This window comes from Mirounga angustirostris, unplaced genomic scaffold (assembly GCF_029215605.1).
Source record: "Mirounga angustirostris isolate CCGP_5_RB_7025 unplaced genomic scaffold, mMirAng1.0.hap1 SCAF_15, whole genome shotgun sequence".
Lineage (NCBI taxonomy): Eukaryota > Metazoa > Chordata > Mammalia > Carnivora > Phocidae > Mirounga > Mirounga angustirostris.
Window position 1 is genome coordinate 72,038,429 of NW_026991723.1, and position 17,097 is coordinate 72,055,525.

General features: G+C 43.1%; 1 protein-coding gene across 12 annotated transcripts in view; it reads right to left on the bottom strand.

The window, feature by feature from the left end:
* Positions 1 to 17,097, bottom strand: part of LPAR1 (lysophosphatidic acid receptor 1) — a 297,361-nt gene that overhangs the window by 130,135 nt on the left and 150,129 nt on the right. Inside the window, exon 1 of one of the 12 annotated variants that reach the window (XM_045882904.3) lies at positions 5,620 to 6,235. The exons of 7 other annotated variants lie outside the window; for them this stretch is intronic. The gene's annotated coding sequence lies outside the window, so the exon portion shown is untranslated. Of the gene's footprint in view, positions 1 to 4,619; positions 4,888 to 5,016; positions 5,268 to 5,619; positions 6,278 to 17,097 lie in introns of those variants that run through there. 4 more of the 12 variants (XM_045882912.3, XM_045882910.3, XM_045882905.3 and 1 more) reach the window with 4 other exon arrangements.

The window sequence follows — 17,097 nt, forward strand, 5'->3', positions numbered from 1 at the left end:
TGCTGCTAGGGTTGAAGAGAACTTGTCTCCTCTGCCCCTGAATCAGTTCTCCTTCCAAAGAGCCAGGAATATCCTTCTGTTAGGGCAGAATTTCAGAGTGAAGGCAGCTTAAAGATTGGTCAAGGAGAAACACTTAAACACAGAGAAAGAAAACGGAGGACGGATTTACATGAAATCGAATCTAGTCCATTGTTTTGATATTTAAGAAGATGGATAAAGGGAAACTTGCCACAAAGAAATGGTTCACAGTAGCACTCTCTACGGTAGTAAGTCCTAAACCTTCATAAGCATAGGCACCTCTGATGGTTATAATGAACAAAATTCATTTTAACGGTTTCAACCTGGGAAATCCCACCCCCAAAGAGACCCATGACCAGGTGTTATGGGTCAAACTATCTTTTTTAAAGAAAGAGGCTGGTTTTGAAATTCTTTTATCTCCATATTAAATACAACAAACACAGCCTGATCTAGCTCATTCAGGCTTATACATGTTTGTTTCAGCACTGGACTAAAGTTAAGAGTCTGCCCTGTCATTTCTAGCACTTTTTCAAAACAGTACTATAAAAATAAAAAAATTATAACCTAGATCCATGCACACAGTACAGCAGTCCTCTTTCATCTCTGAAAGAAATCTGAATTTTACATGAACTTCAAGGTTAAAGTCTCTATAGAACCGATCGGATGACAGGAGCTAACATCAAAGTATTAGGACAATCTTCTTTGCCCAATCTCCATAAGTCAGTAACAACAATGCTACTGTGAAATCATACCAACCTGCAGGAAAAAATGTCAGGGCATTTAAATAAAATCACAATCACCACCACCCTCTCTTACCTCCCTCCCTAAAAACCAAAGAAACAACAAAAAAAAGTATCCTTCTAAGAAACAAGAGTATACTAACCCTGGGCTCCTTCAAATTAACTAATTAAACATGCCAAACCCAAGTTCCCTTGCAAAAGATAAAACTGGTGGGAGGATCCTTCATTCAAATTGTACTCAGAAGATAGTGAAAAGCCCCTGACCTAATCTTTTATTAAGGCTCCTGGGTAGCCCAGCATCTCGATTCAAGGCAATTAGAAGCCTTAGCCAGACCAGCTCCACCTGTGACATACAGCTGAAAAGCCGTCCACGCCCACCTGCGACACGGAGGCACTGTGGTAAGAGAAGAAACCGACAGAGCAGCCAAATGCCTCTCTCTCAGATGGACCCCACAGATATTCTTCCTATCTGAGAGGTTATAAACTAGACACCTTAGCTCTAGAGATTCAGGGAGGAAAAAAAGCAGATGATCGGGAAGGAGGTTCTTAAAGAAGTATTCATCTACACCATTAAGCTACTTCTATTGGAATTACAATTAAAGGATTTTCAGGGTTGGGTCAGCCCTCACTGCAGTACCCAAAGTAGTGCTCTCTCCCCAACCTCCTCCCTGGATCATTTCCTCCTCCCCTTTACAAGGGCATTAGCCCCATTTCAAAACTAGTAATAATTCTTTCTCTTCTGTACGACAAATATTCAACCGCTGTAGTTAAATACTATGTATAAGATAAACAGGGTCAAGAATGCTGGTTGCCATCCGAGTCATGTTTAAATTAGCATTAACTCGCAGGCCCTTCCCTAAACAAAACAAAAGGCTTTCTTGGTCAGCTCTGTGCCTGGCGAGTGATTTTAACTCACAGGCTCAAAAGGCCTCACAAGCATCATTAATTTCTGCTCAGTGAAATTTCTCAAAAGGCCACTATCAGTTTGGGAGGACTGTGGAGGAGGAAACTATGTGTCATTTATTTTATCATTTTTATATAATCTGGATGAGCTGGTAGCGGTGCCCTAACATTCACTGGCCATGAATTACAACGAAATGTAAAGGAATCAAAGCTCAGTCCTTTCACACATTTCACCCCTCACGATGCCCCAGTAGGCATTACCACTGTCTTCCTGCATTTTGGGGGTTAATACTTAGCCCTTCCCAACCCCACGTAGCACAACTTCTTAAAATAACATCCCAGGTCCCCCCTAATTTACTGCCTGGTCCCTTTCCAGCCTTCATTACCCCTTCATTACCCCAACTACATCTTCATTCTCCACCATTCATCTTTTAAGAGACGCATCATTTTCACCCTTCAAGGCCCTTCTGTGAAGTCTTCCCCAGAGTCAGAAGTTTATTTTCCATTCCCGAGCATGCCAAGGGTTCTTGGATTCTACAGCTGACACCTAGTTATGCCATCCAGCTACTATGTACTGAACTTAGCTGCATGTTTTCCCTCTGCACTGCCGCTCTTTTTAGCATCTTTGTGTCCGCCTCTATAGGAGGAATTCAGTAATTGCTTATTTAATTACGATTTTCTCCTTTTCTCCCAACCTTCTAAGATATCCATAGTTCTCCACGAGATACCTACGTAATAACACAATAGGGATTTGGGAGGGAGGGGGTAACATGATATGTAAAAACAAGAAACCAAGTAGTATGAGGCTGAGTTAACAAGGCCAGAGCAAACTTTGAGACTTCAAACCAAAAGCTATGTTCCCAGTTTTATTACATCACACTTCACTTTTAAAATAAATCATGCTCCTCAAGTGTGTATGCATATGGGTACCAAAAAAACTAAAGGAAGACCAGCCACACATTAAGCACAGATATTAAAATCTTGACCTCAGACTAAATTTTAAGTCTTGTTATTTGCTGAACACTTGGAGCTTCCCAGTGAAAATGATACAGTGTATTCTGCCCAGATTGCAACTTTCCTTACTTAGCATTTGAAATAAGATTCTTGGCCCTAAAAATCACTAACTTCAGGCTAAGTGTCATTATGTATCAAAAAGACTTAGCAAGTAAGAGTTTTACTTTCCTTGAATTTCCCAGTCTAATAGAACCAATTCAGTAAAGCCTTGAAAATCTATGGTATAATTTTTTTTAAATGAAATTTCTGTTTGGTAAATATTAGCTTCAAACAAAAATAGAAGTTTCCAACACAAGCTGTTGAAAGGGCTGCCCTTCCCATCTCTGTATTTTTCCCCATCATTTACAGGGATACTGAGATCCTCTGAGTGCCCACAGCACTGGGCAGCTGCTGGGCCTGAGAGACACTAATGCAAATGGGAAGTTGGTCAGGTCCGACGACAGAGGTTACCCCCACTCCACATCACTTTTAAGGCTAAACAAGTTCACTCACTGTAATAGAATGGAAGATTAAGGGGGATGTGGGGGAGTATTATTGATGCCCTTGTGGAGGAGGAAATAAAAAATAGAGGAAAATCAACCCCCAGGTCTAGGTTCTTCCTCTACCCCCCCCCCCCCCGGGCATCTCCTACTGCAAGTTTTTTTTTCTACCTTTGACCCTCTTGCCCTCACTACTGTTCTACCATGGGATAACCAACCGCTAGGTTCTAATTACCTGGGGGAGCTGGAAAGAACAGCAAAGATCATTAAATCCATCCATTTTCCAGATGAGTACCTCGAGATGAAAACAAGCTGACCTGACTGGCTAAGGTGGGACCACTAGGGGACGTTGTGAGCATAGGGACTCATTATAATAACCCACTCTTCATTCTAGCCCCTGCCTTCCCCCTACGCACTGTTACTTAGCTTCTTTATCCTCAAATTAAACGGTGTCAAGTAAAACACGGCCTTAACATACAGTGCTAATCGTTATTCACAGTTTTGCATTTGAGGCAAATTTCTCACTCCTACCAGATTTAGAGAACCAAGGACAGAAACAACTAGATGGTAGAGTGAGTGTGTGTGTGTGTGTGCAATTTAGTTCAATCCAAACAGTCATAACTCCAGTAAACACCCTTTTCCCTTGGGGTTTAGTCTTCTATTTGACAAGTGAATCGCTTCTTAGGAGAATTAGAAGGTTTCCCAGTGCAGTCTCCCTTTAACCAGAATCGCAGGCTTTGAATCACAGACCACTGGCTTCACAGTTATGCTTACGCTGGGCAAACAACACTTATGCAAATAGGTGAAAAACAAGGACTGTTAGAGCCTGAAGGAATAGAGGATTTTATCCTAATAACTGCAGTTACAGGTTTCCGATATTCAGGTTTGCAAATATGCACCTATTCCAATGGGAATCAGTGAAACTTTAACAAGCAAGCCCTCGCTGAAAACCCACATTTACGAAAAATCCAGAGATTTCAACAAACAAGAAAAGAAAGAAGTAGCGACAGAGAGCAACAATCTCAGGCCCCAGACCGAAGGCAGCAACAAGTCCTGGATGCCGTCATCCCCTACAAATCAAAGGCCAAATGGCAGCAAAGAAAAAACAAGAATAAAATTTAAATCCATTCATAACAAACTAGTCCTACACAAACCAAACGAGCCTGTCGGTTTCAAAACTACCAACTCTAAGCCAGGTCCCTCCCTTGCCTTCAATTTCCCAGTTACTTGCTGAGCGTGTTTGTTAGGCGGCTGCACACAAACTAAGCTGAAAGTCCGCAGCTCGGGCGAGACGAAGGAGTCGTCCGTGAGAAGCAAGTGGTGCGGGAGCTCCGCGCTGCGGCGCGCGGGGAACCCTGGCGCTCCACGTCCACCCGGACCCGGCTTTGGGGTAATTTCGAGCCCCCCACCCCCTGCAAGCCTTCTCGCGCTCCCACCCAGACCCAGGTAACCCGAGGCCACCTACGTGTCACTTGGGCGGGTCCGGGCCGCAGACGCCGCACAAAGCGCGGGCCCCGGGGCGCACTGACCTGGCCGGGGGACGGAAGGGCCGGCGGCCCAGGCGGCTGCGGCAACTTCCCTCCCGGGGCTCGGTCAACTGGTTGGCGGCGGAGGCCACGAGAGCCTCGCCTCCTGCAGGCCAGCTCGCAAGCGCGCACGCCCACCCACAGCCGACACAGGCGAGCGCGCGCGCGCGCACACTCACACTCGCTCGCACACTCGCACGCACAGCCACAAAGCCCGTCTGCCCCAGGACAGTGCGAGCCGAGCGCGCCGTGCGGCGGCGCAAGCGACGCGGCGGCCACTGGCTCCGCGCCCAGGGGGCGCCGTCCCCCCGCCCCGCGCCGCGCCCGCCCCTTTACCTGCGCCCGCCGCTGCCCTCCGGCTGGCCTCCCGCAGCGCGCTCGCTCCCCGCGCCCGGCCCTCCGCCCGCCCCCTCGGCGGTCTCCCGGAACGGGGCCGCCCCCTGCGCCCACCCCCCCGCCCCGGGGAAGCCGGGGAGGGCTCCGCGGCGCCGGCGTCCAGGCCGCCCAAGATCCGGGCAGCGCTCCGCAGCGGGCGGGGGAGTCGCAACCCGGGGAGCGCCAGCCGCCGCTCGGGCCGCCTGCTCGCGCTTTGGCGCGCTGGCCGGGGCGGCGGGGGAGGGGGCGCCGGGGGAGGGCCGGAGCCGCGGCGCGGACGCCAGCCTCCTTTCTTCCTCCGCCTTCTTTCTGCCGGCTCCACGTAGCACAAGTCGGCAATTCCCGCACCCCCGACTCCCTCCCGCTGGCTCGTTCCGTCAGCTGGTGTGACGCCCCCAGAGCCCCGACCCTCGGCGCCCCCCTTCCCCCATTCATTGCCACCTCCCCGCCCCGGCGGCGGGGCGGGGGCGGAGGGGCACTAAGCCTCCCGTCACTATCTTACCGCCCCCCCCCACCTCCGCAGCCCCGTGTGACCCACCCGCGGCCGCCGGCTCGGATGCTTACCCCTCCCGCGCTCGCCTCAGCGCCCGCCAGCTTGCTGGGCTGGGTGGGCTCCCCCACACGGTGCATTTTCATTTTGTCGCTCTACTCGTCCCCCTCGCAAAGCTCTGGAAAACATCGCGGGCCCGCAAAACCCCTGAAGTAGGGCCTTTCTCGTAGTTCAGTTTCTCAACTTCGCAGAAGACACCAAGTTTCTCCCAGCACAGCCTCTAACTGGAGGCTGCAAAGAAACCAAGAGTCGACTTTTCTGCTAGAAAGGTGCACACGTCTCTGTTTCTGAGTTGTCCATTGACTCGGTCTGCAGACCAAAACAAGCGTGACTGTGCTCGCTTAGTTCTCCACAGCCAGGGTTACACATTTCTCTTCCGCTTTCCCAGTGAAACTTTGCAAGTGCAAACTATCAGTTTTAGGAGCGTAATTAAGGGCGGGGAATGCACACCTGGAGGTGTGGGCGGGAGCGGCGCCGGACTAAGCTCTGGGGATCGTTCTTGGGAAAAGTGGCAGCCACAGAGGATCGCCCAGGTCCTATAACAACACCCGGTCCATCGGGGGCTTTCCAGCCGCGCCACCTCCCGCTTCCCACCCTTGGCTTCCCAGGATTTCCGGGCTTTGGGCAATTCTCGGCCTCTCGCTCCGGGGCTAGAGCCGCCACGCATCAGAAGGAGCTGTTTAGGGGTAAAAGCTGAGCGCGCTCTTGCCTTTGAAAGGGCCCATAAGAGACCGGGACAGCAGTGAGGCAGGGGGACTCGCTCGGCTGGACGGATAGCTAGGTCTGAGAAAGAAACGCGGAACAGCGATGGGGCGGGGGGGGGGGGGGGGGGGCTGCTTTGATGGTAGTCGCTCGGTAATCTCGGGCTTTCAGAAAGGAGAGGTCCCTTTAAACCTCAGTGGGCGGGGAGGGGAAGACTTCTCGTAAAGGACACTTTTCGAGATACCAGTTAGGTGTGCTTATTAACAGAACGTGACCAGCTGCCCGCGACTGCTTAGAACCTTGACTGTGTTGGCCTATGGTTTTCACAGGATGCTCAGGGCTAAGACCTGTCCGCTAGTCAATTACTATCTAAAGCGGTTTCTTTTTTAAGATAATCTTTCAAATCCTCCTCTTTAAAAAAAAAAAAAAAGTTGTTTGGTTTTTTTTTTTTTTTAAGTAATCTCTACACCCAGTGTGAGGTTCGAACCTACAACCCGGAGGTAAGTCCCAGGCTCTACGGAATAAGCCAGCCATGCTCCCCCTTTCTAAAAAATCAAACATTCCACTTTCTCTCCTTTCCTACCAATTTATGGTTTATTTTACAATAATCCCCTTAGAATGTGAAAAATTAAAAATGTTAATACATGCACGGTGCCAATATGTTCATGTACAGTACAGAAATGCATGTACACACTCTTCTCAAATAATGAGAGGCATTGACCTTAAACTCTAAAAAAATATATTGGGCAGGGGCGCCTGGGTGGCTCAGTTGGTTAAGCGACTGCCTTTGGCTCAGGTCATGATCCTGGAGTCCCGGGATCGAGTCCCGCATTGGGCTCCCTGCTCGGCGGGGAGTCTGCTTCTCCCTCTGACCCTCCTCTCTCTCATGCTCTCTGTCTCTCATTTTCTCTGTCTCAAATAACTAAATTTCTCAATGCCAAAACTTCAATATCTAGTGAAAAGAATGTTTTACATTTTTATTTAAAATAATTGAAGTATTATATTAATTTTATCAATAAACATTATTAGATTATTTAATTTAAAAAGTATTTCAATGTTTAGCCCCTCTTCATAAGTCAGAGTGTAAAGGAGTTTCTTGCCTACCACTTCCCCTTGAATATTTTTGAATATATTGATTTTATCTCTTACCATCTTAAGGAATATTGCTGCTCGTGCCTTCATTATATATTAACTGCCTTAATATATAACTGCCTACTCTGTGGTCCTGACATCAGATGGGGAGTTCTGTCCACACAAGACATATGTACTCAAAAGTTCTAAGTTATTTGCTATACAACACTTTATTTTCTCTTTATTTGGTCTCCTGTGGTCTAAGATGAAATGGAGAACAAAATTCAAGGTCAGCCTGGACAGACCTGTCTTTCTGACAAGTGCAGACCTGTCTGAATGAGACTGCTCTGCAACCAGCTTTAGGACAATAACTTTCAAATCCAACGTAGGTTGTATGCCCAGCGTAAAAGGAGCGAGAACATGAAATCCAAGACAGAATTCAGCTCAGCACAGAAATTAATTCATCAAAACAAGTACTGTGTTCCTAATGAGCCAGTGTTCTCCTCTGTAAAATGAGATAATAATACAAGCATAGTCTATTTTATTGGGTTCTGAGCTGTCTTTATCAAAGTAAGGTAATAGACTTGAACAGTCTTCTTAAAACATTGAAACAGAGGGGCGCCTGGGTGGCTCAGATGGTTAAGCATCTGCCTTCGGCTCAGGTCATGATCCCAGGGTCCTGGGATCGAGCCCCACGTCGAGCCCCACGTCGAGCCCCGCGTCGAGCCCCGCGTCGGGCTCCTTGCTCAGCGGGAAGCCTGCTTCTCCCTCTCCTTCTACTGCTCCCCCTGCTTGTGCTCTCTTGCTCTCTCTGTCAAATAAATAAATAAAATCTTAAAAAAAAAAAAAACATTGAAATGGATGCTATGGTTTCAGTAAAGATGAAGGATGCCGTGATACACTTTCTTCAATGTTTTTACCTGCCTGTGGCCCTCTTCCATTCAGGCCATTGCCTTTCCTGGATAGTCATCCAAATGCTTTCTGCGGTAACCTTTCTCTCTTACCCTCTGCCAAGCAGTGTTTCTCTAGATTTGTTTCTTCAAATGACTTCAGCAGAGCTGAAGACTCAAAGACAGCTGGTGCTATCAAATGTGAGAAAAAAAATATTTTCAGCAAAATGAAGAGAATTTTAATGAGGAGTATTTCAAGTACAGTTTCCATTATCATCTCAAAGGATACTATAGACTTTGTTAGATTACCGATGTTCTCTAGTGAGTGGTCCAAGAGCTATAACTGACGAAGCACTTAGGATGGACAAGTTGGCTGTCGTTGCATTAGGCTCTATCATTTGTTCAGAAAGGGATTGCTGGTCATGCCAGTTCTCTGCCTTCCCATGTTCCCTTTCGTCTGGCAAAAAGCCTTTGAAATTTTCTATGAGAGTAATCAAAACTATCAACAGAAAGATCTGTTGGAAACTTACTGCCTGGTCTGTTAATGTAGAGACTGGTTCAAAAAATACATTTTGGTGAAACAATACCCCGAGAGAATACAACCTGCTGGGAAAGTTCTTCAGGTGCCTCTGGGGCATAGGTTTCTTCCTTCTTTACATAGGGCATGTGTGCCTCTCTGGTGTTTTTCCTTTGGCTAGAAGAAAATCATTCTCCTTAGGAAACCTTTCTATTTTAAAAGGCCAGCGGCAGAGTGGGTGAGGCAGCCCAATTTAGTTTAAAAAAAAAAAAAAAAAACCCTCTTGATGGTAGAAATAGCATGAGGAGACTCCAAGAAGGGGGAGGAGACCTTGGGATTGTGGGCACAGCAGCCCTGTGGGAGGGCTACCTGGCAATGAAATGAAAACCCTCAATGAAGTGTCTCTGTGCTCACCTGCTTCTCATCACATCACATTTGTGCACAAATCATCTGGCCAGTCTACAGCAGATAAAGGACTAGCAAGTTCTTTCCTGTAGTCTTCCTTACCCAAGTGAAAAGGCTTTGATAGAAAACAAACGGAGAAAAAAACGAAAATGAAGAAGAAAAAAACATGTGTCACGTGTATAATATTAGAGCTAACAAGAGACCTGTATACAAAGGAATCATAGAAAGGGTCATAAAAATCAAACAAAAATGGTAAATTGCTAGTAAAATGGATAGTGGAGAAAAAAAAGAAAAACGAGACTATGAATGAGATTATAATTATAGTTTCAGTAGAATTTTTTAATACTAAGAGAATAGTATAGTCATATATCCTTTCCGAACATTAAAAACTTAGGTAAAATAAATACTTCTTAGCAAAATATAAATTACAAAAACTATTGATTCAAAAAATTTAGAACATGAATATATCTATAACCATTAAATAAACTGAATTCCCGTTTCTAAATCTACCTGCAAGAAAGCTCAAAGATTTAGTGGGAAAGATTTATGAAATCTTCATAGACAACCTCTATTCAAATGGTTTCAAAGATTAGAAAAAGAAGGAAAGCATCTTGATGATTTTAGGAGCTAATAAAATCTTGATACCAAAATCAGAAAAAAAACATAAAAAGGAAAATTATTAGACAAATCTCAAAAGGCATTAAAAAATGTTATTTTTACATACAATGTTATCAAACCCAGTTCAGCAATGGATTTTAAAAATATACTTCATCAGGTTAACACCATAATGTAAGGATGATTTAATATGAGAAAATATAAAGTAATTTGCCATTCATTTATTGTTTTTAATCTTAGCAAACTAGGAAAGGAAGGAATTTCCTGAATACAATAAAGAGTTGCTACCAACAACCTAATTCTAGAAACAGTATTCTTAATTTTAATTCATTAAACATTTTTCTATTAAAGTTAGCAATAAAACAAGGATAGATTTACCATTTTATCATTTATTCAACATTGTACTGAAGCCCCTTGCTAATAACACACACACACAGAGAAATGAGAAGCTATAAGGGTCAGAAAACAAGAAAATATGATTTATAGATGATGTTGTCTGCTAAGAAATTCAAGCAAATCTAATAAAGTAATAGAACAAATAAGAGAGTTTAGCAACATTGTTGAATAAAAGATCAATATACAAAGAAACCACAACCCATTAGAGATATAAATTCTTAAAGGTCTCACTCATAATAGCAACCAATCTTTATTATAATTGATTAAAAACTCATAGAAAGGTAGAGTATGTGTGGAGAAAATATAAAGTTTTGTTGAAATACAGAGAAAGGCCTAAATAAATGGAGAGATACATCATGTTCATGGATAAGAAGACTCCTTGATCACAAAGCAATCTACTCCAAATTGTAATATAGGCTCTTTCGTAGACCTTGACAAAGTGATTCCAAAATTCATGTGGAATCGGAAGAGGCCAAGAATGACTAAGACAATTCTGAAGAAGCAGAGGGAGGAAAAATTTTCCCTTCAGATATCAAAAGCTTCATACTGTAATAATGTGGTGTTGGTGCAGTGATTGGTAAATAATCTAATGAACAAGAAAAGCAGGGTGCCTGGGTGGCTCAGTTAGTTAAGCAACTGCCTTCGGCTCAGGTCATGATCCTGGAGTCCTGGGATTGAGCCCCGCATCAGGCTCCCGGCTCAGCGGGGAGCCTGCTTCTCCCTCTGACCCTCTCCCCTCTCATGCTGTTTCTCTGTCTCTCTTTCTCTCAAATAAATAAATAAATAAAATCTTTAAAAAAAAAAAAAAGAAAGAAAAGCAGGTTCAGAAACAGAACCACATAGACCTGCAGGGTCTATTATGTCATTCAATAATCTAATGAAAGAGAATTGTAGGTTCAGAAACAACCATTCATATAAATGACAAATAAGTCAATGCAAATTGGTAAATCAAAGATGATCTGTTAATTAACGATGCTGAGATAATTAGCACTCTATATATTTTTAAAAATGGGATCCCTACCTCACACTGTAAACAAAAGTAAGTTCTTAATGATTTTAAAAACAAGGCAACACCTCCAGATTTTTAGAATATCTTCATCATTTCAGGGTACAGAAGAATTTCTTACACAAGGCACAAAAAGCACAAACCATAAAAAGAGTCTTCTCTTTTCTTTCAAAAAAACATATGACTGATTCTAATATGCTGGATTCTTATGAGTTCTGGTAGTTGATATGATGTCTGCTTCAAGCCCTGCAATGAGTATTCTAAGGGATATGAACAGCACTGTGTCACCCTGAGCAAAAGTGGGGCGCAGGGTTTTCCTAAGTCATGTGTATTTTGTTGTCTCTATTGTTTTGATTTCATAGTCTACTATACCTTCTAGAGCAAGGTGAAAGCAGCAGTACTAGAGGTAGAAGAGGCTCTGAAACATTTTTGATGTAGACCCCTTTCAGAACCTAATCAAAGCTATGAAACTTCTCTACAGATAAATGTAGAGTATCTATCTTGTAGCAGAGGCCTCTGACTACAATAATATGCTTTCTTGCCTTCTTGGGTACCAGCTAGACTAGATTTCCCAGCTACTCTTACAGGTAGTTGAGGCCACAGAGCTGAGTTCTCTCCAGTAGAATCTGAGCATAAGTGACTTTTGCCTGGTCTTCTAGGACTACCTATAAAATTCTCTTACATGTGCTTCCTTATGGTCTTTGTCCCTTTTGGTTGACTGGGATGGTGATGCCCACACCAACCTTGGAGCCATGGGTTGAAGATGACTGGCAGCCATAAGTCCTGACACCTTAGTGTCCGTATGAAGGAGAGCCTATCTACTGATGTGAACACCCTCTATGGACTTTTACCTGAAAAAGATATTTCTTGTTCTTTGAACCAATAAATTTTAGGAATCTTATCAGTTAACTTGGCTTAACTAATATATATACTCACATACATTTTGACTGTTATCTCAGCAGGTCAATGACACCTATGGATTGATCTAAGAAAAGGAGAAATTCTGATGTACTGCCTTCTGGAGTGGGCACTCATCAAAAGTGGGCAAGTTAGAGATGTTACACATTTGCGCAAAGTCTGCTTTATTAAGCACCGATTACATTTAACTGAATGGCTCCACCAACATATACTCTGCCAGAGACAGGTAAATTCCAAAGGTTTTAAAAAAAAAATGAACATGAATGGAAGATGAATGAGTGACATCAGGAACAAACTCCTGATATACACAAAAATATGGATGAATCTCAAGAACACGCTGAACAAAAGAAGACACACACAAAACAGTGTATATTCTATGGTTTCATTTCCATGAAGTTCTAGAACAGGAAAAACTCAACTGTAATGTTAGAAACAGAACGATTGCCTAGGGAGTAGAGATTGACTGAATTCCTTGGTTGAAGGATATGTCCTATATCTTGCTTTGTGTGGTGGTAACATGGGTGTATGTAATTGTCCAGACTCATTGAACTGAACATTTAAGATCACTGTAATTTAGTGTTTGTAGATTATGCCTAAATAATATATTTTTAAATGCAAGTGAAATTATGTGGATCTATCCATGCAATAATATTCCTAAAACAAACATGGAATAATGCTCAGCCATCACATCCTCTGGGAGCTACTGTTGTGATTAAACACATGTATACAAGAAGCAGAAAATGATTATATTCCTACACAAAACCAAGACACACAATAAACATGTCCTAAGAAAAATTAACTTTATGATAAGTCAATAGATTATTCCTAGGTATAAAGCCTGTGATTTTCCACAGCTAGTATCTTAATTCTGTGTAACATAGAATATATTTCTATAATCAAGAGTGTATAGTTTCTTCTGCCCTTAGTGGGATATACTAATTATATGACAAGACTACATTTTAAGATTTTTATTCTATGTTGTCTTTTCCCTGTATTTCCATTTTCCTCCCTCTCATTATTGAATAGTCATATGCTCTGTGTTCATTGCCCAGGAAGGTGTGCAGCAAAACAGACAACAAAAGAGCCAAAAATCTTTGCAGAGAGCTTAAGCTCTTAGGATAAAAGGATTTACAGGCATAGAGTGGTATGTATAGACCTGAAAGAAAAACAACACGTTAGTAGGAGAGCGACAGAGAAAGGTTTGTATCTCAAGAACAGAGGGCACTTCTGTTCTAGCAAATGTTCCAAGCAAGACCATTGAGAAGAAAAGACTTCAAGACGTGGTTTAGATAGAGGGGACCTAGAATAGCTTAGTAACAGATGCTCATGTCTCATGGGTAGCATAGCAACAGGGGACTTGGACAAAAGAAGTCTTAGAGGCAAGCTCTAAAGACCAATGGTAGATGGGCCCCTCCAACACACTGACATTATACAAAACTTTGGATGGATGACCAATCTGGATACATGTGTATAACTAATTCCCTAAGAATGGAGGAAAACTTCAAAAGAACTGAGCTTATGTTTTCCCACCAACCCTGAAGAATAGGAGAGCCTGAGTTAGAATTTAATCTGAAATATAGGAACATACTTCTTGAATATCTAAGTTCATTGACTGAGATTCACACCCACTGTATTAGTTTGTTAGAGGTGACAGAACAAAGTAGTACAGTCTTGGTGGCTTAAACACTAGAAATGTATTGTTTCACTGATATGGAGGTTAGAAGTCCAAGATCAAGGATTTGGCACAGTTGTTTCTTCTGAGGTCTCTCTCCTAAGCTTGCTGATGACAGTTTTTTCCATATGTCTTCACTTGGTCTCCCCTCAGTCTGTGTGTCTGTGTCCTAACCCCCTTATAAGGACACCAGTCCTTTTGGACCAGAACCCACTCATATGAACCTCATTTTACCTTAATTACCTCTTTAAAGGCCCTATCTCCAAATACAGTCACATTCTGTGGGTTAGTACTTCAAAAAAAATTTTGGGGAGACACAATTCAGCCCATAACACTGACTAAGGTTGGAGTTCTTATCCATGATTGTTAAGAGCCCTTGGCCACCTCATGTGGGCACCTTGAAAAGATTACAAACCTTAGAATAGGAACCAATTTGATATAAAATATGGCCACAACCTTGGGAGGGTTACTATGCAGACAAGAGGTAACTTCGCAGAAGTCACTGCTAGTTTGCACAATACGGATGTACTGTAAGGAGTTTGAAACAGTAACACAGAACACTTTAAAACTCCTGGGATGATGTAGTATGATCAGAAGGAAGGAAGCAATAGCAAATGAGCCCTGATAGAATTTGTTGATGAGGTTAACTTAGCTCTAATTTCTAAGAAAAGATCTAGAACAGTATGAAAAGTTATCTTTAAAACCCATTTCTGGGACTTTAAGTTTTTGAAAGGTTAACAACAATAACCATAACTGGACTTCTTCCCACAGCGAGATTGGCACTGACTTGCAGAAATTTAGATCTAGAGAGCATGGACTTGACCCATTCAGCATAGGTTTTGGCAAGTGTAAATTACATTCAGTATCATAATCTATTCTAAGATGAAGTTGAATGAACATGATCATCCCCCTTCCATAATTCTTCTGACTGGTAAAGGAGAGGGTAGAGGTAGAACTTCTCCACTTCTCCACAAGCAGGCATGCTGAGCCAGCCTTTGTCAACAGCGTGATGGACACATGAATGAAGTGGCCACCATGGCAGAGAGGGAGGCTATAGACTCCCACTTTCCAAAGCTACCTCTATGACGCTGCTTCTAAATGTCCAAACTGCCAGCTACAGAGACCCACTCAAAGCCCACGTACGGACATAAACATGGACCAACTCTGAGCTCCTAGTACAGACCATTTCTTGAGACCAACTGGCAACTTAGTGGCAAGTTGACTAGGTTGAGCCTCTTCCATGCTAAAAGGGCTGTGGTTTATTTCCACAGGAATAAACATCTATTCTGCATATGGCATTGCCGTTCCTACCCTCAGGCCTCAGCCAGCATCACTATCCAGATCTTACGGAATGCCGGATCCGCAGGCATGGAATCCCATACAACATTCAACCAAGGCATTTAGTTTACAGTGAAGAAGGTATATCATGTGGTCTTATCACATAAAGCCCCACCCAGAAGCTTCCTGTGGAGGGAGGGAGAAGCTGCTGAAGAACACAGCTGAAGTACCAACTTGGAGACAGGACCCTGCAAGGATGGGGAACTATCTTGCAGGATGCAGTATATGCATTGGATCAGAAACCTATTGAGGTGATGCTTTATCACCAACAGGAAAAATACACAAGTCCCTGAAATTAGAGGGTACAAGAAGTGACCCCACTTACCATCACTGTCAATGACCCACTGTGGGACTTTGTGCTTCTCTCCATACAATTCTAGGATCTACAAGGTACTCTTACCAGGACTAAAATCTTACAGCAAAAGTCCCATTGAACTACCAGCTGTGGTTTCTGCCTGGGCAGTTTGGGGTCCTGGTGTGTAGAGACCAGGAGACAAGGCGTTGTGACTGTGAACAGACAAACATAGCAACTAAAGAAGAACATAGTTACCCAGGACACAGAGCCCTGAGGAACGAGGATTTGAGTCCCACCATGAGGTGCGTTACCAAGACTGGCAGACATGTTACCTGAGGGTGAAGGGATTTAGAAGATACACAATAAACATGTCCTAGAAAAATTAACTTTATGATAAGTCAATAGATTATTCCTAGGTATAGGAATAAGGAGTGGCGGAGCAGCTAAGTACCAGCTGTGGTCCTGAGACAAACTGCAGTGATAAAGGTTATAGTTGGTCCCTCTAACCCCCCTCTTCTAAGTTTACCTTCAGGAAGGGAAGCCCACCCGATACCTGGAGGCTCTGCTACCTCCACAAGTTTGCAGAAGTGGATCCATGCAGAGCAAGTACACTACGGCACTCGTGAAGATGTGCCATTCCGATCTGCTTCAAGAAAGAACTCACTGACCTGCTGCAAAGATAACCCATGGCTTTTAGTACTTTCAGTCCTCTGTGGCTTTTGAGGTGAGGCCACATTCTTCCTAGGATATCCCTTCAGCCAATGAAGGAGCAAAGTGATAGCCAAGAGTATGCTGGCCAATGACTGAGCAAGGGAGCGACACAAGTCCGAATGTAGGACTTCTCTAATGGACCATCTTTGTTCCCAAGATCCACATCAGGCCCGCAAAAACTTTGTTGGTTCTGTATTGTGGTCTGATGGCTGCCCTTGCCCTATCCTGCTTCTCCACCTTTTCCTTTCATAGATGTTACTCTGCAACAAACTCTTTGCACTCCCAACTCAGCCCCAGCATCTACTTCCCAGAGAACTCAACCTGTAACAAGTACATTCCATAGTTACTGCCTTTTTAAAATTAGGTTATCCTTATCTTTAAATAATTGTCATGAATAGTCACTTTGTTGAGATTTTAAAATTGCTTGAGTTGGAACTGTTAGGGTATTTATACCTTTGTTTATCCTAGTACTATAAATTAGTATTTTTTTTTTAATGATTTGCTTTGCTAAAGGTCTTTTTTTTTTTTTTTTACTTTTCACAACAAAAATAGATCTAGGATCTATTTATCAGTGCTATTCATTTTCTGCTGAGTATCTCATTAACTGTTTTGTTTACAGTGAAATCCTTCCTACTGACTTTCTTGGGTTTATTTTGTAATTCTCTTTAGTTTCTGGTGCTGAATGCTTAATTTATTTTATTCTTTTCTTTGAATAATAATTTTTAAATGCTCTCAACTTGGTACATAACTCAGTCCCTTGGACCAATTTTCCCACTTCTCAACAAGGCTTTATGAGAGGTATATGGTGAAGTCTTTGCCTATCTCTGAATGTTTTCTGTTCTCTCCCCAAAAAGAAAAATAGAACTATATTGTAACCTAAAAACCCCTTCAAATCTACAAAAATAGGTCTTTATGTAATAGGATTACAAATAGTTTTGCAAACCTTTATAAAATAG